We start from the raw sequence: 22,907 nt of genomic DNA, 5'->3' as shown, positions 1-22,907 counted from the left end.
TTCGAGATGATGCAAACAAACTTCTCCTTCACCATGACAAAGCAAAGCGTCACACAGGTCTGCGCACCCGAGAGCAGCTCACGAAACTTCAAGGGACTGTTCTTCCCCATCCACCCTACAGCCCCGATCTCGTACCTTCCGACTTCCATCTGTTTGGCCCAGTGAACGATGCACTCCGCTGGAAGCCGTAGTATGTGAATGATGGGGTGATTATTGACGCAGGACGATGTTGGCTCCTACGTCGACCAGTAGAGCATACAGGCACTGCCAGTAAGGTGGCGTAAGGCTGTCGCATTGAATGGAAATCATGTTGAAAAATAGTTTTGTACCCAAAAGAATGGGGAATAATATGGCATATTGCAATGCTGAATAAAACCAACCTGCTTAAAAAAAGTGCCGTTACTTATTGAATGCCACTCGGATAAAGTATGCTTCAGTCAATGCCCAAATAAACTCCTTAACGGTTATATTAGTTTGCACTGGCTTGGATTGAGAAGCAGCTATAAGCCAAGAAATATTTATAGTTTGTTGATAATGGCTTGTCACTCTACACCGACAGAGCGATTAAACAGTTTATGTGGACATTAACTTTGTGTTTAATAATAAGTTACGTCCCGTCAAGGGCGACAGTGATTAATTTATCCGTCCAGTGACCAAAATGTGTGTGGCAGTTCCCTAATACCGACGTACGAACGCTGGTGGATTTCATTTGACATATTGCTGGGTGTGATGCATTAGATAACTCGCGCCCACATCCGGAAAAATGCATCTATTTTACTTATTCTTAATAACAATTGTTATGAATGACACCAGATGTTGGGCCGCGCGATCTAAGGCACGTTGCCACGGTTCCCCCCGTCGGATGTTCGAGTCCTCTCTCGGGCGTGTGTGTGTGTGTGTGTGTGTGTGTGTGTGTGTGTGTGTGTGTGTGTGTTGTCCTTCGCGCAAGTTTAAGTTAGATTAAGTAGTGTGTAAGCCTAGGGACCGATGACCTCAGCAGTTTGGTTCCATAGGAACTTACCACAAATTTCCAATTTCTTCCAGATTTTGAGCATGAACAGAAATGAATATAATCTTCCTTGGGTAAGAAGCAGTACTCTGTCCACGATTACACTGGTCAAAATTCAAGCTGTAATTATTTATATATGTACTTTTACCTATTTGTACGTGAACCTTCCTTCCCTATCTTTCAGATTATAATATTATTTTTTTACTCTGAAACGTCGTCGCCAGATTATGTTTGGTATTGCTCAGGAAACTGGTAAGTCGCGAAGCAAATATTATAGGTACAGCGGTATATTTTTGTGCAACAGAGAAATGTGCAGCGTCTCGTTAACACAAGTAGGCAATGCGGAAGGCGGTATTTGTATTGCCGGTCGCTGTGGCCTAGCGGTTCTAGGCGCTTCAGTCCGGAACCGCGCTGCTGCTACGGTCGCAGGTTCGAATACTGCCTCGGCCATGGATGTGTGTGATGTCCTTATGTTAGTTAGGTTTAAGTAGTTCTAAGTCTAGGGGACTGATGACCTCAGATGTTATCCCATAGTGCTTAGAGCCATTTGGAGAACTCACGTATTTATGCCGACGGCTGTGCCTAGTGGAATACACCGGTTCTCTTCAGATCATCGAAGTTAAGCAACGTCAGGTGTAGTCAGTATTTGGATGAGTAACTGCTTAAGTACGATGCGTGCTGTTAACTTTTTACAGCAAAGGAGAGGAGGCGTGGTGCGTAAAATCCGTGATCACCAGTGTTCGCGGTATGTCGTGGATTAAATTTCAAACCTCTCCGCGGTTTCTCGTGAAGTGAGTGCATACGGCACTGTTGATGGTGATCCGTCAGTCAGATGGGGGCGTTAAGGTCGGCGGCCCCTTGGTGCTACTCGAGAGAAGTAGCCTATGCACCGGCATCGGGGTTTTACCATCTCCTTTGTCTCACCATCATCCATCACAAACATGACACCACACTACCGACACACCCATCTTAGTCACCCACACTTACCAGATACACTTAGATATACAACTGTCATACTTCACTAAGGAAAGATGCCATTGTGCGCGAAGGATAGGAAAATTAGGCCGCTGAACCTGCCATTCAGGGTCTCCCGGACCAGGCAACCAAGCCATACACTTTTGGTTCACCTTTTTATTGAGAGGTAAAGTTATGGTTCGATATGTGGCGGAGGACCTCCTCGAAATATATTTGTGTCCTTCTTGTACGGGACCAGAAAACGAAAAACGCCTATCTCATCTCCATCACACAAGAGAAGAAAAGGCACCAAGCGATAGGACTGCTCAGAGAGAGCATCCTACCCGAAAAAAGATCATCATGAAGCAACATAACCTCCCGCGAAACTAAATGGAAACTCTACCGTCACTGATGGAGATGGTGTATATACACTCCTGGAAATGGAAAAAAGAACACATTGACACCGGTGTGTCAGACCCACCATACTTGCTCCGGACACTGCGAGAGGGCTGTACAAGCAATGATCACACGCACGGCACAGCGGACACACCAGGAACCGCGGTGTTGGCCGTCGAATGGCGCTAGCTGCGCAGCATTTGTGCACCGCCGCCGTCAGTGTCAGCCAGTTTGCCGTGGCATACGGAGCTCCATCGCAGTCTTTAACACTGGTAGCATGCCGCGACAGCGTGGACGTGAACCGTATGTGCAGTTGACGGACTTTGAGCGAGGGCGTATAGTGGGCATTCGGGAGGCCGGGTGGACGTACCGCCGAATTGCTCAACACGTGGGGCGTGAGGTCTCCACAGTACATCGATGTTGTCGCCAGTGGTCGGCGGAAGGTGCACGTGCCCGTCGACCTGGGACCGGACCGCAGCGACGCACGGATGCACGCCAAGACCATAGGATCCTACGCAGTGCCGTAGGGGACCGCACCGCCACTTCCCAGCAAATTAGGGACACTGTTGCTCCTGGGGTATTGGCGAGGACCATTCGCAACCGTCTCCATGAAGCTGGGCTACGATCCCGCACACCGTTAGGCCGTCTTCCGCTCACGCCCCAACATCGTGCAGCCCGCCTCCAGTGGTGTCGCGACAGGCGTGAATGGAGGGACGAATGGAGACGTGTCGTCTTCAGCGATGAGAGTCGCTTCTGCCTTGGTGCCAATGATGGTCGTATGCGTGTTTGGCGCCGTGCAGGTGAGGGCCACAATCAGGACTGCATACGACCGAGGCACACAGGGCCAACACCCGGCATCATGGTGTGGGGAGCGATCTCCTACACTGGCCGTACACCACTGGTGATCGTCGAGGAGACACTGAATAGTGCACGGTACATCCAAACTGTCATCGAACCCATCGTTCTACCATTCCTAGACCGGCAAGGGAACTTGCTGTTCCAACAGGACAATGCACGTCCGCATGTATCCCGTGCCACCCAACGTGCTCTAGAAGGTGTAAGTCAACTACCCTGGCCAGCAAGATCTCCGGATCTGTCCCCCATTGAGCATGTTTGGGACTGGATGAAGCGTCGTCTCACGCGGTCTGCACGTCCAGCACGAACGCTGGTCCAACTGAGGCGCCAGGTGGAAATGGCATGGCAAGCCGTTCCACAGGACTACATCCAGCATCTCTACGATCGTCTCCATGGGAGAATAGCAGCCTGCATTGCTGCGAAAGGTGGATATACACTGTACTAGTGCCGACATTGTGCATGCTCTGTTGCCTGTGTCTATGTGCCTGTGGTTCTGTCAGTGTGATCATGTGATGTATCTGACCCCAGGAATGTGTCAATAAAGTTTCCCTTTCCTGGGACAATGAATTCACGGTGTTCTTATTTCAATTTCCAGGAGTGTATATCACAAATCGTACTCCAGCGCTAATCGAATCCGTTATTTGCCGCTAGGTTGGAAAGGCGATTTTTTGGTGGATTTGTGGCAATGCTAAACTAGCTTCCCGTTTTCAAATCACTTTCATCATCTTCGGACGCTACTACTGCCTTAGTTATAGCATTTAATAGCAATCTGTTGCCCAGCGTGAAGTGCCAAGCGACTGGGACAAAAAGGGCACAGGGTAAAATAACGGACCCGCAAAATTACAGGCCAATATTCTTAACATCGGTTTGCTGCAGAATCCTTGAAAATATTCTCCTTTCGAATATAATACATTTTCTTGCGAGGGAAAAGCTTTTGTCCACAAATCAGCACGATTTCAGAAAGCCGCTCGTGCGAAACCCAGCTTGCGCTTTTCTCACGTGATGTACTGCGAACTATGGACGAAAGGCAAGAGGCAGATTCCATATTTCTACATTTCCGGGAAGGATTTGACACTGTGCTCAACTGCAGGCTATTCACGAGGGTATGAGCATATGGAATATGTTACCACATACGCGAGTTGCTCGGGAACAAAAGGCACGGGTATCGTCTTGAGTGCCCCAGGTAAGTGTGGTAGGATCGCTGTTATTTTCTATATACACAAAAGATCTGCGGACAGGGTAAGCAGCAGTCTGCGACTGTTTGCTGTGGTGTACGAGAAAGTGACTATGTTGGATGACTGCAGGAGGATACGAGACGACTTAGATCAAATTTCTAGTGTGTGATATATGAGAGCTAGCTATAAATGTAGAAAAATGTAAGTTAATGCAGATGAGTAGGAAAAACAAACTCGTAATGTCCAAGTATAGCAGTAGTAGTGTGCTATTTGACACAGTCACATCATTAAAGTATCTGGGCGAAACGTTGCAAATCGATAGCAAATGGAAGGAGCATATGAGGATTGTTGTGGAGAAGGCGAATTGTCGAGTTCGGTTTATAGGGGAAAATGTGTTTCATCTGTATAGGAGACCGCTTATAGGACACATTGTTGAGTACTATTCTAGTGTTTGGGATCCGCACGAAGAAGACGTCGAAGCAATTCAGAGGCGGGCTGCTAGGTTTGTTACCGGTAGGTTCGAACGATACGCAAGTATTACGGAAATGCTTCTGGAACTCAAATGGGAATCCCTAGAGGGAAGGCGATGTTCTTTTCGAGGAAAACTGTTGAGAAAATTTAGAGCACTGGCATTTGAAGCTGGTTGCAGAACGATTCTACTGCCGTCAACTTACATTCCGCGAAAGGATCACCAAGGTAAGAAAAGAGAGATTAAACCCGTACGGAGGCATGTAGATAGTCGTTTCTCCGGTAGTGTAACGGGAAAGAGAATGATTAGTAGTGGTACAGGGTACACTCCGCCACATACCATACGGTGGCTTGCGGAGAATGTATGTAGATGTAGAACTGTCCGTTCAAGATAGCAGAAATTCTCTACGCGTCTCGGCCTCAGAGCTGAGGCAGCATTGCCCGTATTGGTAGTACTGCTCCCTTGTCAACCGGCGCTGTTACAGCAAGGTGTACGAACATGGAGGCGAGAAATGGGCTCCTGCAACAACGTGGAGTCACGTGTGCGAATTGGGCCGTTGCTGGAGAGGGCGTTCCAATTTTTGCAGCGAGGACTTGACAAGTGGAGCGGGCCAAGGCGACACGTCCTGCAGCGGTGCACGTCGTTAACCACGCGGCCCCGCCAACACACGTCGCCCTCCTGCTTGTCAGCCCACGGCCTCCCCTGTACAGCTGCGGCTCCCTTCAGAGATACCCGCTAACTGGTGCACATTGTTAATGTCAGTAGAGCTCTTGTGCTAAGGCTGAAGTCATTGCCCTTGTGTACAGCCAATAAAACGTTGCTGATATAAATGATCCCCAAGTGGAACCTGTCCTCGACCAGAAGGCTGGTTTGACCGCGGCAGTGCTTTGTTCGGCATGGTCAATGACAGAGCAGAATGGAGTCACGCTTCTGAACAGCTCGGAAACCACACAGATAGGTACCGCGACAAACGAAGTGCAAGGCAGGGTTGAAAGAAACGGTGTCTGCATTAAAATCATAGGACTGGCGGGGGATTAAAACCTAAATATCTAGATTAGTTGTCAGACAGGTAGCCACTCAGGCACGGAGCCATAAGGTTGATGATAAGAAGAGCTACGTGAGTGGAAACGTCGTACCGAAGAGAATACAGCAAAACATACATCCAAGCAATGATTTGTACACTGCACAGTTGTTCAGCTGCTGGTATACCTTGAATTCCTCTGCCGTTTGAACCTAGTCACCAAGCCAGTTATCTGTAAATATAGGAAAGTTAGGAACTAATAGTAAATAATTTGGTCGAGGATCCATGTCGCGCCGACCGGTATGGCTCTGCGGTTCTAGGCGCTACAGTCTGGAACCGCGTGACCGCTACGGTCGCAGGTTCGAATCCTGCCTCGGGCATGGATGTGTGTGATGTCCTTAGGTTAGTTAGGTTTAAGTAGTTCTAAGTTCTAGGGGGCTGATGACCTCAGATGTTGAGTCCCATAGTGCTGAGAGCCATTTGAACCATTTGATCCATGTTGCAAATCGCTGGGCCACCAAGTAAAGATCCTAACGCACCCATTATAAAACTATAAATGTCACAGCAACAATTTTCAGCCTTTCGCTGGTTTTCCGACCGCGTTTCACAGCCACTAGCAGCTGCAGAGTGTGGAGAATACCACTGCGTTCTAAAAAACCACCAGAAAAGAAATCAGAAAAATAGAAAAATATTTTATCCTAAAACAATCCTTTACTTAAACAATACTTATTTAAATGTAGTCTATGTTTCATTCTATGGTGTCACGAATGTGCAGTCTCCTGCAAAATTGGAAAATTTTGCCAAGAAGACGTTCCATCAAGCACGTAAATATAAATACTTGTCGAGCAGCAATCCGTCGGGCGCATTCGTGCCGGGGACCGGCATGCCTTCCCGCCCGGAAAGGAGTGGGTTAGACCGCACCCGGGGCTGTTGCATGTTTACTTACAAAAAGGAAACGTATGGTTTAATGTGCTCTTTAAAATTATACAGAAAAAAAAAGAAATGGTGTAATCATCATTCTAAAGTAAGAGATAAAGTTGTTGCAAAAAGGAGTAAAACATGACAACGCCTGCACTGAAATCATACGGATAACAATAATGGATGTTCCTGGATGGAGCGATATGTAAAGCAAGAGAAAGGCGACCACCCACACACAGCGAATCGATGCTTTGAGCTCAGAAACACGTAACGGAAAACACGTTTTATACCAGCTTCCGAGCTTTTGCTCTTTTTTCTAGCAGAAGCACACTCAGTCACACACACAACCACACAACCTGCCTTTCTGTGTGGTTGTGTGAATGTGTGTACTTACGCTAGAAAGAGAGCTAATCTTCGAAAGCTGGTGTGAATGCTGTTTCCTGCTAGGTGTTTCTATGCTCAACACACCGATTCGCTGTAAATCACACGGATAGATTGTTGCCTCCCGCTCAGGGGCAGGAATGGATTAGTTATTTTTATCATTATTGTCATTTTAGGAGGATATATTTACGCATCGTTCAGAGATAGATTCGATCACTTGGTCAACTGCATAATTATTTATGCAGGCAAACTGATGTCGCTGTCTTAAAGCAGTATCTGACGAAACAAATAAATAGTATATGAATGTATGATTTCTTTCTCTGTCGTTGTTAAGCAGATTTATATGTAGGAACGCAGAAAATTTTCCAGTGATATTGATAAATCAAATGAAACTCTATGGTTCCAGAGACATTTACAAGTCTCAGACTCCTATGATGTATATGTGCAGACGGAACCAACGAATGAAAATTTGTGCCGAGGTCGGAATTCGAACCCGTGTCTCCTGCTCGCCAGGCAGATGCGCTAACCACTATGCCACCCTAGGACAGCCTCCAGGCCTTGGTACAAATTTTCATTCGTCGCTTTAGTCTGCATATATACGTCATTGATATTGATAAACAAAATTATAAAACTCGGAACCAAAACATCAACAATAAAAACTGGAGAGTTCAAGAAAGACGTCTCGGCTAAATCGCTTATTGTTAATCCATACCTTTCCTATGTGCACTACCTGATCAAAAGTATCCAGTTGTCTTATAGTGAACATTAATGTGGGGTACATTTACATCTGCGTGGTTACTCTGCATTTCATAATCAAGTGCCTGACAAAGGGTTCACCGAACCACCTTCAATCTATTTCTCTACTGTTCCATCCTCGAACAGCGCGCGGGAAAAACGAACACTTCACGCGTTCCGAGTGAGCTCTGATTTCTCTTGGTTTTTGAAGATAATCATTTCTCCCTATATTGTTGGGCACCAACAAAATATTTTCACACCCTGGAACTGAAAGTCGCTAAGTAAAATTTCACGAGAAGATCCTATCGCAACGAAAAACGCCTTTTTTTGATGACTGCCACCCCAGTTCGCGTATCATATCCGGGGTGCTCTCTCCTCCATTTCGTATAATAATAAAATGAGCTGCCTTTCTTTTGACTTCTTCGATGTCCTCCGTCACTCCTATCTCACGCGAATCCCACACTTTACAGCAATACTCTAGAAGAGGCCGTACAAGCACAGTGTAAACTGTCTCTTTAGTAGGTCTGTTGCATTTTCTAACTGTTCTGCCCATAAATCGCAATCTTTGATTTGGTGTCCCCACAACATTATCTGTGTGATCGTTCGAATTCAAGTTATTCGTAACTGTAATTCCTAAGTATTTTGTTGAATTTACAGCCCTTAGATGTTATTTATCGCGTAACCTAAATTTAGCGGATCCTTTTTAGTACTCATGTGGATGACACGTACTTTTCATTATTTAGGAGTCAATTGCCACTTTTCGCACCATACCGTTATCTTATCTAAATCATTTTGCAATTTGTTTTGATCATCTGATGACTTTACAAGACAATAAAAGAGAACATCAGTTGCAAACAATCTATGAGGGCTACTCAGATCGCCTCCTAAATCGTTTATGAGATCAGGAATAGCAGAGGGCCTATAACACTACCTTGGGGAATCCTCCTCCTTTATAGCGGATGGAACCTTGTTGGGGACGCTTTCAATGCGGTGTCTGAATGTCTGTGAAGGAATGGCAGCCCATTTTCCTCGAGAGCCGAAACTAGTGAAGGTAATGATGTTGGAGGCTGGGCTCTGGAGCGAAGTCAGCGTCCTAATTAATCCCAAAGGTGTTACATTGGGATTAGATCAGGATTGTGGGCAGGCCAATCCAGTTCAGGAATACAGTCGTCCGTAAACTGTTGCCTCAAAGGTGCTTCTTTTCGGGACTGGTATGTGCAAGCCCCCAATATTGATCAAATCAACGGGAAATTACACTGAAGAGTCAGAACGTTATCACAACTGCCCACCGCCAAACTGAATGACGTCTGGTGGCGTTGCGGGCACCTGCCGCGTTAACTAAAATGTATAATTGAAGAAGTGAAGAATGGAGAATCACTCTAGTGGCAGGCCGCAAATGGGGAAATCCACTGACAAAAGCGGCTTTCACGAAGGTGGATTGTTATGGACTAGCGCCTTGAAAAGAGCACATCGGAAGCATTTACGGTGGTCGGCTGTTCGCATGGTATAGTCGTGATCATCTGTGGAACGTGGATGAAGGACGGTTGAAACAAGACGTAGGCGATAAGCTATTGGACGTCCACATCCCATCACAGAACGTGGAGGTCGGAGGACTGAACGCTCTGTAGAGCAGGATAGGCGACGATCTGTGGCAGATGTGATGACAGAGTACAGTGTTGCTGCAAGCGCAAGTGTTCGAGAGCGCACTGTTGAATATGAATGTGCGCTTTAGAAGATCGCATGTGTTCCTATGTTGACCCAACTTGATCGTCAGTTAAGACTGCAGTGGGCATAGAATCATCAAGATCGGATGGTGGATCAATGGAAACGTGTGCCTGGTATGACTCTCGCTTTTTTTTGTTGCAGGTGGTCTTAGTTTGCGCGGATTGTCTGCCATCCAGGCGAATGTGCGCTCGAAACATGAACACCACCACATACACAGGCCGGTGGTAGCAGTATAATGCTATGGGGGACATTCACGTGGGCTTCCATGGGACCTAGAGTGGTAATCGAAGGCACGACGACGGCTGTGGACTATGTGAACTTCATTGCGGACTACGTTTATCACTTCATACTTGATGTCTTTCCCAACGGTGATGTCATCTTTCACAAGCATAACTGTCCATGTCACGAGACCAAAATCTTGTCACAGTAATTTAAGGAGCGTGATAGTGAATTCACGTTGATCCCTTGGCCGCCAAATTCGCCTGATCGGCTTGACCCGATGGCACACATCTGGGACATTTTTGGGGAGCCTGGTCCATGCCTGCAAACCACCGGCCCATAATTTACGAGATTTGTGTAGATATCTGCTGCCACATATCTCCCGAAAGCTGCTTAGGACCAGACGCGAATCCACGTCACGCGGAATCACAGCTGTATTGCGTAGCTAAGGTGGACCAACACACTGTGAAGCAGATGATCATATTGTTTTGGCTCATCAGTGTAAAATGATGTCTTTTTTATCGTTCTTTGAAGTGTAAAGAGCAACGTCTGATTAGGTTACACTGTTGCAAGCGGAGAGGTGGTTCCGTGAACGTCGTGCAGAGGATGTTCAAAGGTCCTTACAGAAAGAAACGAATTCGAAAAATGGGAGTAATTTTTTGTTTTGGGACCGAAACGTAACTCTGAACTTAGGCGCAGAGCTCTGTTTTTGTTTTAATTAACTGCGTGCCAGAATCGTTCATATCGAAAAACATTCTTTTTCCACGCTGTAATGAGGTGAACGTCGCCCTGCAGTGTGTGGTTTCTTCAGAGAGTAAGGAGTAAAAGTCGACGGGTTATCTGCCAGCAACACCAAAGCAGTCCATAGTCTGTGAACTGCGCTTGACACCAGTATCCGCTTACGACATAAATCTGTAGCCGGGGGCGTCTGTTGGTAACACTTTGAAGCTTTTTTCGAGGTACTGCTGCTTGCGAAAAGGTCATTGGGTGCAAGTCCAGGGCTTTGTCGAAAGTACACGTCGGGGTAGCTACTGTTTATCTGTTTAAATTGTTGATCATGGTGCTTGAATATTTTTTTGAAGTCAGGTAAATAGTTTTGAAATCGAATTACGTGGCTGCCCAATGTTCAGATTTCTCGAGGCAGTAGGTCGAACTAAAGAAGCGAGGACGTTAACAAAAAGTGTTCGATTCATCCATAACGAGACCCTTCGACTAACAAGTATGTTCACTTGTTCGAGTTGGGCAACAAAATCGTAGCCATTCTCTAATATTTCCCGTACATGGTTCCAAGCGGCTTCTTCATTTGTTCGAGCCTGGGCAACAAAATCGTAGCTGTTCTCTATTGTTCCCCTTACATGACTCCAAGTAGCTTCTTCTACTTTAAAGGACTGAAAGTACCATTGCACTCACTGTTTCTAGTCAGTCAGTTGCTTGCTATTGTTCAAAAGTGTTTTCCCCTAAGCGAAACGCCAGCATAGTACAATAATTGCGTACGCTAGGTGGAATAATGTGCACAGCTTGAAAGTTTTAACTTTTTTTTTACGCTCAGTGTAAGAAGAAACCAAGTTATATATCTGTATATCTTTTAATGTGTGTGTGCTTACTTGAACGTCGACAGCTGCCTGAAATTGGCCTTGATTTCAAAGAAAAAAGAAAATTTAGTATAAAGCTATGGTGCTCTTTACCCCTGCTGGTTCTTATTCCGTATTTTCCTGACTAAATTTTATATTGTGAAAGGATATCAAGTTCTCAGATAATCTTCCATGAGCAGTCTTTTTATTATTTTCTCTGTTGCCTGACTTCGTGTCTAACGTATTAGATTGTCGTTTTGAGTATCACCATAATGATTGGATCGTCTGATTTTGGTGTTTCACCATATTCTTACGACTGTATTTCAATACTACATTTTAAAACTTGTGTCAGTGTACTCATTTGGGAATAGTTTAGTAGTGTGTGAAGGAGTTAACGTGAATGAGAATAAGAGAGCAGTTCGGTATTCCTGCATTGTTTTGTCATAATTTCGAAACGTCGTTGAGTGCGCCGAAAGTTCATTCATTGTAATCGTAATCATAAATAATGTCGTATGCGAGCTTAACTTTCGCTGGACATTATCCTAGCTCTCGGTGTTCCACTGTTTTCATTGCGGTTTAAAACTTATTGTTTTATCTGTAATATATTTCCTTTTCAGGAAAAGCTATCGCAAACGCTTACATTGAAGTGGAACAATTTGTTCGAAATGTTTGACATTGTGCCATTGTAGAGTTTAAGAGGAAATTTATTAATAGAGCAGTCAAATCTTATTCTTTCGATTAGAAATCTGTTTACTGCGAAATCCGGTGAGAAGTAGAACTCCACTGACCTTGGCACCAGACTGCTTGCTTCAAGTAGCTTTGGCTGCAGACGAACGACCGTGGGTGGAGTTACGAACGCATGTGTAATTTACAACCAAGAGTAGCTATAGGCAGCAGTATACTTGAAGTTCAGACATCTGTAAACACTTGGAAGGGAAAGTAAACGATAATACCCACCCATGTTACAACAGCGCTGGTAGCCAAATATTTGCTCGCCTCTGAACATGGATGAGGTAGCTCTTTCAATTTGCTACGTAATGCGTTGCTTTCAGTACGTTGTAGATAAATTATTTACCAAATTTTAAAATTTAATAGCGTGTTATGAGGGGCAGTCAAATGAAAACCGAATACCCACCACAACGGGACCATGGAGTGTTTCCATACAAAATTACTCACCATACGCGTTAAGACATTTATCTCACTAGAAGAAGAGACGATCAGTTTCTGTTTCGTAGAACGCGGTCGGCCGCCGACGGATCCACAACCGTACCGTCTCTTGCAGTTCCTTGTCCGACTGAAATCGACGTCCACGCAGGTCTTTCTTCAGGTCGCCAGCGACGTGAAAACAACGCGGTGAAAGCTCCAGGCTGAACGGAAGATTTTGCAGTGTGTCCCAACCAAATTGTTGAAGCGTAGCCTTCGCTCTTTTGGCGGTGTGGGGGCGGGCGTTATCATGCAACAGGATGCTTCCGTCCGGCATCATTCCGACAGCCCGAGGACAAACGACAAATCTAGTAGTGGGAGCATCCCACACTTCCACCGCCAAAGAAATCAAAAAAATTCAGACAAGTTCTTGTAAAGTCGTAATGACTTTCATCTCAGACTGGAGGCCCTCTGCTTGACGAGTTACTCGGGTTTGGAACCACAATCAGTGCGTAGCGTTATGAAGACACTATACAGAGATTGCGATGCGCCGTAAAGTCAAAACTCCCAGTGATGCTATCGGGCTGAAGCATCTTCTTGCTCGATAACGCCCGCACCCACACTGCCACTCGGACGAAGATTACACTTCAGCTTTTTGTTTGGGAAACACTGCAACACCCACTGTACAGTCCACATCTTCCTCCGTGTGATTTTCACATCGTTGGCGACCTAAGGAAGTCATGGGCGGACCTCAGTTTTGTGTAGGACGCGAAAGTGTGAGAATGGTTATGGTTGTGGGTCCGTCAGTGGCCGATCGCGTTCTACGAAACAGTAATTGATGGTCTCGCCTCCCAGTGGGTTCAAATGGCTCAAATGGCTCTAAGCACTATGAGTCCCACAGACTTAGTAACTACTTAAACCTAACTAACCTAAGGACATCACACACATCCATGCACGAGGAAGGATTCGAACCTGCGGCCGTAGCAGGAGCGCGGTTCCGTACTGAAGCGCCTAGAACCGCTCGTCCACAACGGCTGGCCTCCCAGTGGGATAAATGTCTTAACGCGTATGGAGACTGCTTTTGAGTGGAGCCATTCCATCGTTCCCTTGTGGCGGGTGTTCGGTTTTCATTTGACTGCACCTTGTACAAGTATATGAGATGAGATGTTGATGTCAGAACGTACTTACGCTGTTTGCCGTAACTTAAATTCGGATCATGTGTGATTTTACTGTTGCCTCAATCCTGTGAAAAATTCTGCTCGTATCGTCGTACAGTCACTTCCAAGAGCAGCTTTCCAGGCTGCACTGGCGTGGCTAAACTGTTCAGCATTCACGTGCAGACCCAACGTAGGTTACGCACGCTCCGCAAGCATACCTGAATAGGCATTCCGGGACGGGGTAAACAAGCTCCGACTTGGCTCCGCTGTTTTCAGCGTAGGACTGTTCAGCACCGAGCAACTGCGTCTCTACAAAGAATTCGTGACGCAAGAGTACCAGTATCCAAGTTGCGAAACGCTCCTGGCTTACATCCGCTATTACGCTGGTGGTGATTATGCGCTATGTCAATCATAATATTTAACAATGTTGTGTCCCTGGCAAGTGTATATAGGAATGTAGCTGATGGAAATAAACAAAACATACACACACACACACACACAAACAAAATTAGCAAGGCAGACAGTGCAGTACGCACGTGTAAAGTCTGTGCGTTTATGCTCCGACATCTGGCACTGACGTTTGCCCTCAGTCTTACCAAACGTTTACAACAGCATCAAAACAGAACCTCTACAATATTAGGATCATCAAAATATCAAATAGCGTTCATTGTTTGGTATGATATTACACTGAAAAATACATCTACATCTAGACTCTGTAACCCACTGTGAAGTGCATAGCAGAGGGTACTCACATTGAAGACTTTCTTCTCGTTCCATTTGCATACGGAGCGCGAGGAAGGCGCCCGCTTAAATGCTTCTTCGCGCTTTGTAATAATAGTCTAAGCACTTCTATGAGTACCTACTGGAGCGTTAGGTAGGGAGTTGTATGTGCCACATTCCTAGCTTAATACAGGTTCTTGAAACTTTATAGGGATAGCTTCGTCCCTGGGGATCTCATGTGCTTAATATATACTAATCTTCCTTTATTTTCCACCCACTTACCCTAGTCGCCTATTATTTCACACCTATCTCGCGGAAATAGCGATTCATTTGTGGCCCGATTAGTTAAATCAGCGTTGGTGGTGACACAGTCAGTTTCTGTGTACATGTCCGTTTCTTAGTAATTATTGAGATCTTTCCAAGTCGGAAAGTTTTATGTCTATTTTTCTAAGGTAAATCGTGATAATGTAGGCTAAGTGTACATGTACAGTCACGCAGTTGTCTAAATTGTTGACTTAAGTACAGGAAAAATGCATGTCGGACGTGGTCTTATGCCGATGTTCATATCTATCACGTCGAGCAGTATAGCTACCTTTTAACACTACTATTACTTTTTATTTAAGAGCGCGGAAATTACTCGCATTGATTATCTTGAGAGTCATTTCTCGTGCTTGTCTCGACTATGCGAGTAAGCCAGCCAAACTATACGCGTCATATTGCGTGCATTACTATAAGCTCCGTCCGAACGGGCCTCGGAAGGCGAAACGGTACCGACCGACCGCCGAGTCATCCTCCACAGATGGGCGACATAGGATGCGACAATGGAGGGGCACGTTACCAGCACACAGCTCTCCCGGCCGTAGTCAGTTTTCGTGACCGGTGCCGCTACTTCTCAAGCAAGTAGCTCCTCGATTGACCTCACAAGGGCTAGAGTGCATCTCGCTTGCCAACAGCGCTCGGTAGCCCCGGACTGTCACCCATCCCAATGCTCGCCAAGCCCGACAGCGCCGAACTTCGGTGATGTGACGCTAACCGATGTTAGCACTCGGTAAGCCAGTTGGCGTCTACATTACTAACTACGTCTTTAATATCGCTGTCGTGGTATTTCGTCCAAAGGCTGGGTTGATGCGGCTTGCAGCCAGTCTATGTTGCGTAAACATCTTCATCTCAGCACAGTAACTATGGCTTGCATTCATTTGAACCTGCTTACAGTTTTTTACCTCTCCCTCAGCCACCCCCCCCCCCCCCCCACCAATGTCCCTCCATCATTACAGCACTAAACTATTGCATCAGTCCTCATGATGTGTCCTAGCAACCAATTCCTGCTTTTAGTTAAGTCTCCTAAACTCGTTTCGGTATCTCTTGATTGTTTACTGAGCTGTTTAACGTCTATGCTTCATTCAAAGCGCACTCCAGCCAAATTCTCAGGAAAGACATTGTAACACTTAAAATTGTATGCCTTTTTTCGGTAAATCTATTCGTGCTATTGTCAGTTTGCATTTATATCCTCTTTACTTCCGGGATCGTCACTTATTTTGCTGCCCAGGTAGCAAATCTCGCTTACTACTTTTAGTGTCTCGTTTCCCGATTCCTTCGTCACCACATGTTTAATTCGAGAGAGACCTTCCGCCGTGTTTTACTTTTGTTGACATTCATTTTATACACTATTTTCAAGACAATTAAAACTTCAAGGGCATTTTGGGATTCTAAAGTTCGACGAATAACATAGAGAAAGCGGAACTTACATACAGAAACCAAACTGCAGTTCTAAGAGTCGAAGAGCAATAGGGTTCAAACCTATTCCCCATGTTATTAAATCTGTGCGCCGACCAAACAATAAAGGGAACTAAGAAGATTTCTGCGAAGGGAATTAAAGTTCAGAGATAACAACAAAACCGTTTTCGCACGAAATCAATCGAAAGGAATCACTCGTGAGTTCCAAAATGCTGCCGGCAGTTCAGCTAGCGCAGTGACAGTGCGTAGGGAATTACAAACAACAGCGTATAATGGTCTAAAATGGTTCAAATGGCTCTGAGCACTATGGGACTTAAAATCTGAGGTCATCAGTCCCCTAGAACTTAGAACTACTTAAACCTAACTAACCTAAGGGCATCACACACATCCATGCCCGAAGCAGGATTCGAACCTGCGACCGTAGCGGTCGCGCGTTTCCAAACTGAAGCGCCTGGAACCGCTCGGCCACACCGGCCGGCCGTATAATGGTCTAGCAACTTCTCATAAGCAATTCATTTTTGAAGAAAATGCTAAGTGACGCTTGATATGGTTGTAAAGAGCACCGCCACTGGATTGTGGATGACGATAAACGAGTGATTTCGAGAAACGAATCACGCTTTACCCTGTGAAAATGCAGTGGAAGGGTTTCGGTTTGGCGAGTGCCAGGAAACGTTACCTGTCACCATGTGCGGTGCCAAGTGTGAAATGCGTAGCAGCTGGTGTTTCGGCATGGGGATCGTCTTCGTGGTTCTGGTGTGGCCACTTTATTGTCTATGCCAAATGCGGAAGGATATGAAGACATTTTACAGCATTGTGTACTGTATGCAGTAGAGGAAGAGTTGGGAGACAATGATTGTTTATCATGACAATGCAACCCTGTCATAAAGTAGCATCTACGAGGCAATGGTTTGTGGACAATAACATTGCTCTTGGGCTCAGGGTCCCAACCTACACCCAGTGGAACACCTTTGTTAATGAGTTGGAACACTGACTTCGCTCCAGACCCCAGAGTCCATCACTACCTACTCCGGTTTCGGCTCATGAGGAGGTTGCCATTCCTCCACTCACATTCAGACCCAACACTGAAAGTTCCTAGCAGAGTCCCCGCCATCATACACTACTGGCCATTAAAATAGCTGCACCAAGAAGAAAGGCAGTTGATAAACGGGTATTCATTGGACAAATATATTGTACTAGAACTGACATGTGATTTCATTTTCACGCAATTTGGGTGCGTAGATCCTGAGAAATCAGTACCCAGAACAACCACCTCTGGCCGTAATAACGGGCTTGATACGCCTGGGCATTGAGTCAAACAGAGCTTGGATGACGTGTACAGGTACAGCTGCTCATGCTCGCCACCGACGCCAACCTTGTGTGACTGCTCTGAAAAGCTAATCATTTGCATATCACAGCATCTTCTTCCTGACGGTTAAATTTCGCGTCTGTAGCACGTCATCTTCGTGGTGTAGTAATTTTAATGGCCAGTAGTGTAAAAGTCTCAAAAATGAGATCGACAGGAAGTGCAAAATGGCTAAGCAGGCATGGCTAGAGGACAAATGTAAGAATGTAGAGGCTTGTCTCACTAGGGGTAAGATAGATACTGCCTACAGGAAAATTAAAGAGACCTTTGGAGAGAAGAGAACCACTTGTATGAATATCAAGATCTCAGATGGCAACCCAGTTCTAAGCAAAGAAGGTAAGGCAGAAAGGTGGAAGGAGTATACAGAGGGTTTATACAAGGGCGATGTACTTGAGGACAATATTACGGAAATGGAAGAGGATGTAGATGAAGATGAAATGGGAGATATGATACTGCGTGACAGTTTGACAGAGCACTGAAAGACCCGAGTCCAAACAAGGCCCCGGGAGTAGACAACATTCCATTAGAACTACTGACGGCCTTGGGAGAGCCAGTCCTGACAAAACTCTACCATCTGGTGAGCAAGATGTATGAGACAGGCGAAATACCCTCAGACTTCAAGAAGAATACGATAATTCCAATCCCAAAGAAAGCAGGTGTTGACAGATGTGAAAATTACCGAACTATCAGTTTAATAAGTCACAGCTGCAAAATACTAACGCGAATTCTTTACAGACGAATGGAAAAACTGGTAGAAGCGGACATCGGGGAAGATCAGTTTGGATTCCGTAGAAATGTTGGAACACGTGAGGCAATACTAACCTTACGACTTATCTTAGAAGAAAGATTAAGAAAAGGCAAACCTACGTTTCTAGCATTTGTAGACTTAGAGAAAGCTTTTGACAACGTTAACTGGAATACTCTCTTTCAAATTGTGAAGGTGGCAGGGGTAAAATACAGGGAGCGAAAGGCTATTTACAATTTGTACAGGAACCAGATGGCAGTTACAAGAGTCGAGGCGCATGAAAGGGAAGCAGTGGTTGCGAAAGGAGTGAGACAGGGTTGTAGCCTCTCCCCGATGTTATTCAATCTGTATATTGAGCAAGCAGTAAAGGAAACAAAAGAAAAATTCGGAGTAGGTCTTAAAATCCATGGAGAAGAAATAAAAACTTTGAGGTTCGCCGATGACATTGTAATTCTGTCAGAGACAGCAAAGGACTTGGAAGAGCAGTTGAACGGAATGGACAGTGTCTTGAAAGGAGGATATAAGATGAACATCAACAAAAGCAAAACGATGATAATGGAATGTAGTCAAATTAAATCGGGTGATGCTGAGGGGATTAGATTAGGAAATGAGACACTTAAAGTAGTAAAGGAGTTTTGCTATTTAGGGAGTAAAATAACTGATGATGGTCGAAGTAGAGAGGATATAAAATGTAGACTGGCAATGGCAAGGAAATCGTTTCTGAAGAAGAGAAATTTGTTAACATCGAGTATAGATTTAAGTGTCAGGAAGTCGTTTCTGAAAGTATTTGTATGGAGTGTAGCCATGTATGGAAGTGAAACATGGACGATAACCATTTTGTACAAGAAGAGAATAGAAGCTTTCGAAATGTGGTGCTACAGAAGAATGCTGAAGATAAGGTGGGTAGATCACGCAACTAATGAGGGGGTATTGAATAGGATTGGGGAGAAGAGAAGTTTGTGGCACAAGTTGACTAGAAGAAGAGAACGGTTGGTAGGACATGTTTTGAGGCATCAAGGGATCACCAATTTAGTATTGGAGGGCAGCGTGGAGGGTAAAAATCGTAGAGGGAGACCAAGAGATCAATACACTAAGCAGATTCAGAAGGATGTAGGTTGAAGTAGTTACTGGGAGATGAAGAAGCTTCCACAGGATAGAGTAGCATGGAGAGCTGCATCAAACCAGTCTCAGGACTGAAGACCACAACAACAACAGTGTAAAAGCGAAGGGTGAACACAACCCATACTATTGCACACTACTAAGTATCTGGATACTTTTCATCAGGTAGTCTCTCTCTCTCTCTCTCTCTCTCTCTCTCTCTCTCTCTGTCGCTCGCTCGCGCGCGCAGCCTCGCGTACACACACACACACACACACACACACACAAACACGGGACGCGGCGCAAGTTTTTACCGACTCAATCCGACCGCAGCAAAAGCAGCTGCGGCGTGCGTCGGTTTTTACGCAACGCGTCAGATTTAGCCCGTGGATGCGTCGGGAGAGGTGGCGGATGCTGCCGGCCGGCGCCAGGCGCGGGGTACGCCCTCCGAGCGTGACGCGCTATGGCCGCCGAGGCAGCTGGAGCTGCGGCGGCGGCAGTAGCAGTAGCGTGCGGACCGCCGGCGTGTCGATAGCGAGTACCTGCTCCGCTCCGCTCCTCACAGCCACCGCCACACCTGCCGCGTGAGTCCGTCGCTCAACTCGTCTTCCCTCTGTGCTGCGTACTTGGTTGTGGGCAGTTGCGTCCTTACCGTGTCTGAACGACGTCGTTCTTTCGAAAGCTTCTTTCATATGATTTGCTCGTACCTTGCACAAGAGTGTGTGACTCGCGTACAAACAAAGCTAGGCACTTCACATGCGTGATATCCGTCTCCCGCGTGATGTAGTTTATTAATGACAAAAATTAATTATCAACGGCATTAGTAGGGTTGGTGTAACACCGCAGTGTTTCACTACGTGTACTCCTATTGGAGTTGGTATGCTGTTCCATTGTTCCGGTCTTCGAACTGACTTGGCCAGCCAGTTATGGGGTAACCTAAAGTTTACCTTGGAGTCTGAAACACGGCGCAACATCTCACATTAAAAAGCATTGACAGAGATGAAACAAGTTATCAACGACAGATGTAAATCCTACTACCGACCAGGGATTGAAGTCGTGCGCTTTGAATCCGTAGGCTAGCATTTTACTGCTGAGCTTTCGAAATCTTCCACCTTTGTCGTCATAGTCAGATGATACATATGTATTTAAACCGTTCACCTGTCACTTTTCGTTTGTTGCCAGCAACTATTACAAGATATAGTAGACCTATATGCTTTAAAGAAAGTGGGCAGTTACTTACGTACGCAGAATATCTAAGCTTTCTTTCTACGTCTGTCTTACTGATACCATCTCTTTGGCGCTTCAGATAGTGATTTCTGCGCTTCTGACTTGTCTAATATTAAAAGAAAGTGACGGATAAAATGCTAGTTATATGGTCAGTACAGAGATGAACGCCGTCTTTCCCATATCACTAAGTCGTCGTCTTTAGGAGGAATTTTCAGATGATTTGCTCGTATCTACATCCGGAGTACGCCTCACATGTTCGAAGGTATCAGTTTCCCCGTAGGCTACATTGTATTAATGAGAAACATTCGCAGTCAGCCGCAGGTATTTTCGCAATCGTCCGTCCTGTCGTCATAATCAGTGGCAAGCCGGAGGCGGCCGCAGTGGCTGAGCGGTTCTAGGCGCTACAGTCTGGAACCGCGCTACCGCTACGGTCTAAGGTTCGAATCCTGCCTCGGGCATGGCTGTGTGTGATGTCCTTGGGTTAGTTAGGTTTAAGTAGTTCTATGTTCTAGGGGACTGATGGCCTCAGCAGTTAAGTCCCCTAGTACTCAGAGCCATTTGAACCATTTTTACAAGCCGGAACCTCCAACCAGATGGTACATATGTATTTACATTGCTCATCTCTGAAGTGTATAGTATTTCTCGCAACTGTAACAAGATATAAATTAAAACAATTACCTCTGTCAGTCGCTTACATCCTCCCACGGCAAATTTCGGGGGCTTACTCCCTTAGTTTCAGATAGATCAGTGGATTACATTTGAAATTTTCTTTTTTCGGGTGTAGCCAGTTGTCTGTATTGTCATTCGTTTCGCTACAAATAGTAACTTATTTGTTACCTATTACCATAAAATGGCACATCAGTCATACATTATAAACAACAACATTATTACAACAAAGCTACTTACAAAAAGTTTCCCTTCCCGCCCAAGAGCTCAGTCAGCTGCACGATTGTCCGGTCGAGATATCGCTTTCATTTCATTTATTTGTACGTACAGGCACTTTCGCTTACAGAGAACGGAATTTGATGTCACAGATCATTCTGCAATTATTGACTATAATAAAAAAATGTTATAGCGCTCTCTCTCGGAAAGTGATAATAGTTTCTTCGTATTGGTTCTTACTCTTGTTGTTTTTTTTCTGTTTTTCAAGCTTCTTCATGACTGCACAATCGCTGACTTGCTTCTTACACAAACGAGGTTAACAGACTGCCTTCCAACGAAGTATCATTTAGTGTGTAAATACTTCATTTCAGTGCACGTATCTAGCAGAAAACATTTAACAGCCAAACAACATTAGAAGCCTGTTTGCGAAAACCGAGCAACTCTACTTTGGCAACAGAGCCAAACTTGCTGATATGTAATTGTGAATTTGAGATGCATCCTACTTTTCCTGCCTGAGCCTGTTTGTTATTGAGTGTAACTGCTGCCGCCCTCCTTCATTATATAGCACACGCACATGTGCAGCAGCGAACGCGTAAGAGCTGCGGAAAATTTCACTGTTTATCATGCAGATTAGATCATTGACTTGCTAAAGCTTGCCTACCTTACCTAATTCCTGTTGTGTGTTTCCGCTTTAATACCTATGTACACGGTACATAGCAATGTAGAAGGTGAACAGGTTGTTTTTCTAGACTGTTATCGCTGTGGAAACAGACGTAATCTCTAGGGGGCGTTCGTGTTGTGTCTGCGGTTAGCGCACCGTAACTGATAAAACTGTTGGAACGTTTTTACTTTTGTTACCGTGAAGTTCAGTTGTTACAGACGTTCTCAATGTCTACAAACGAGTCAGTTCTCTGGGCGTCTCGGACTCACCGCGAATTGATGGTGTTGGGAACCGATGAATCTGTAGTATCCGAAACATTCCTCTTCGCGTGAAATGCAGTTTATAGCTATTACAGACTGGCAACATTGGACTCGCTCTTTCAACTTACGCAAGTTGTAATAATAGTGAAGCAGCTATCAACACCAAAGTTATTTTGAAGAACATAGCTTTACTGGACTCGATTCTGCTGGTCCATGATCTGCTCTTTCCTTAAACTGACATGCGAATCGGCACACACATAGCGAGTTATGAGGGAGTTCCGAAATGCAACTAAGAATCCGAATTACCGTTCAACACCATTCAACACCATACAGAGTTGAAATAGCTGGAAATCGAACCCTCAACCTGTAGATGTGTTGTCCATCACCCACGCAGTCACTAAACAGATATAATACGTTAGCTGTAAAACGCAGGTGGGGTACCTCGTTCATATGTGACGTGCTTAAGAGGATGGTGGAAAGTAATGGACA

The 22,907-nt window shown here is 45.3% G+C and overlaps 1 protein-coding gene across 5 annotated transcripts in view; it reads left to right on the top strand.

The window, feature by feature from the left end:
- The window catches only part of LOC124607292 (6-phosphofructo-2-kinase/fructose-2,6-bisphosphatase 2), a 373,085-nt gene that overhangs the window by 258,460 nt on the left and 91,718 nt on the right, over nt 1-22,907 (top strand). Inside the window, exon 1 of one of the 5 annotated variants that reach the window (XM_047139580.1) lies at nt 19,836-19,972. The exons of the other annotated variants lie outside the window; for them this stretch is intronic. The gene's annotated coding sequence lies outside the window, so the exon portion shown is untranslated. Of the gene's footprint in view, nt 1-19,835; nt 19,973-22,907 lie in introns of those variants that run through there. 5 annotated transcript variants of the gene reach the window in all.

This window comes from Schistocerca americana, chromosome 3, assembly GCF_021461395.2.
Source record: "Schistocerca americana isolate TAMUIC-IGC-003095 chromosome 3, iqSchAmer2.1, whole genome shotgun sequence".
Classification (NCBI taxonomy): domain Eukaryota; kingdom Metazoa; phylum Arthropoda; class Insecta; order Orthoptera; family Acrididae; genus Schistocerca; species Schistocerca americana.
Note: the sequence above shows the minus strand (reverse complement) of the source record. Positions and strands in the feature narration are given on the sequence as shown.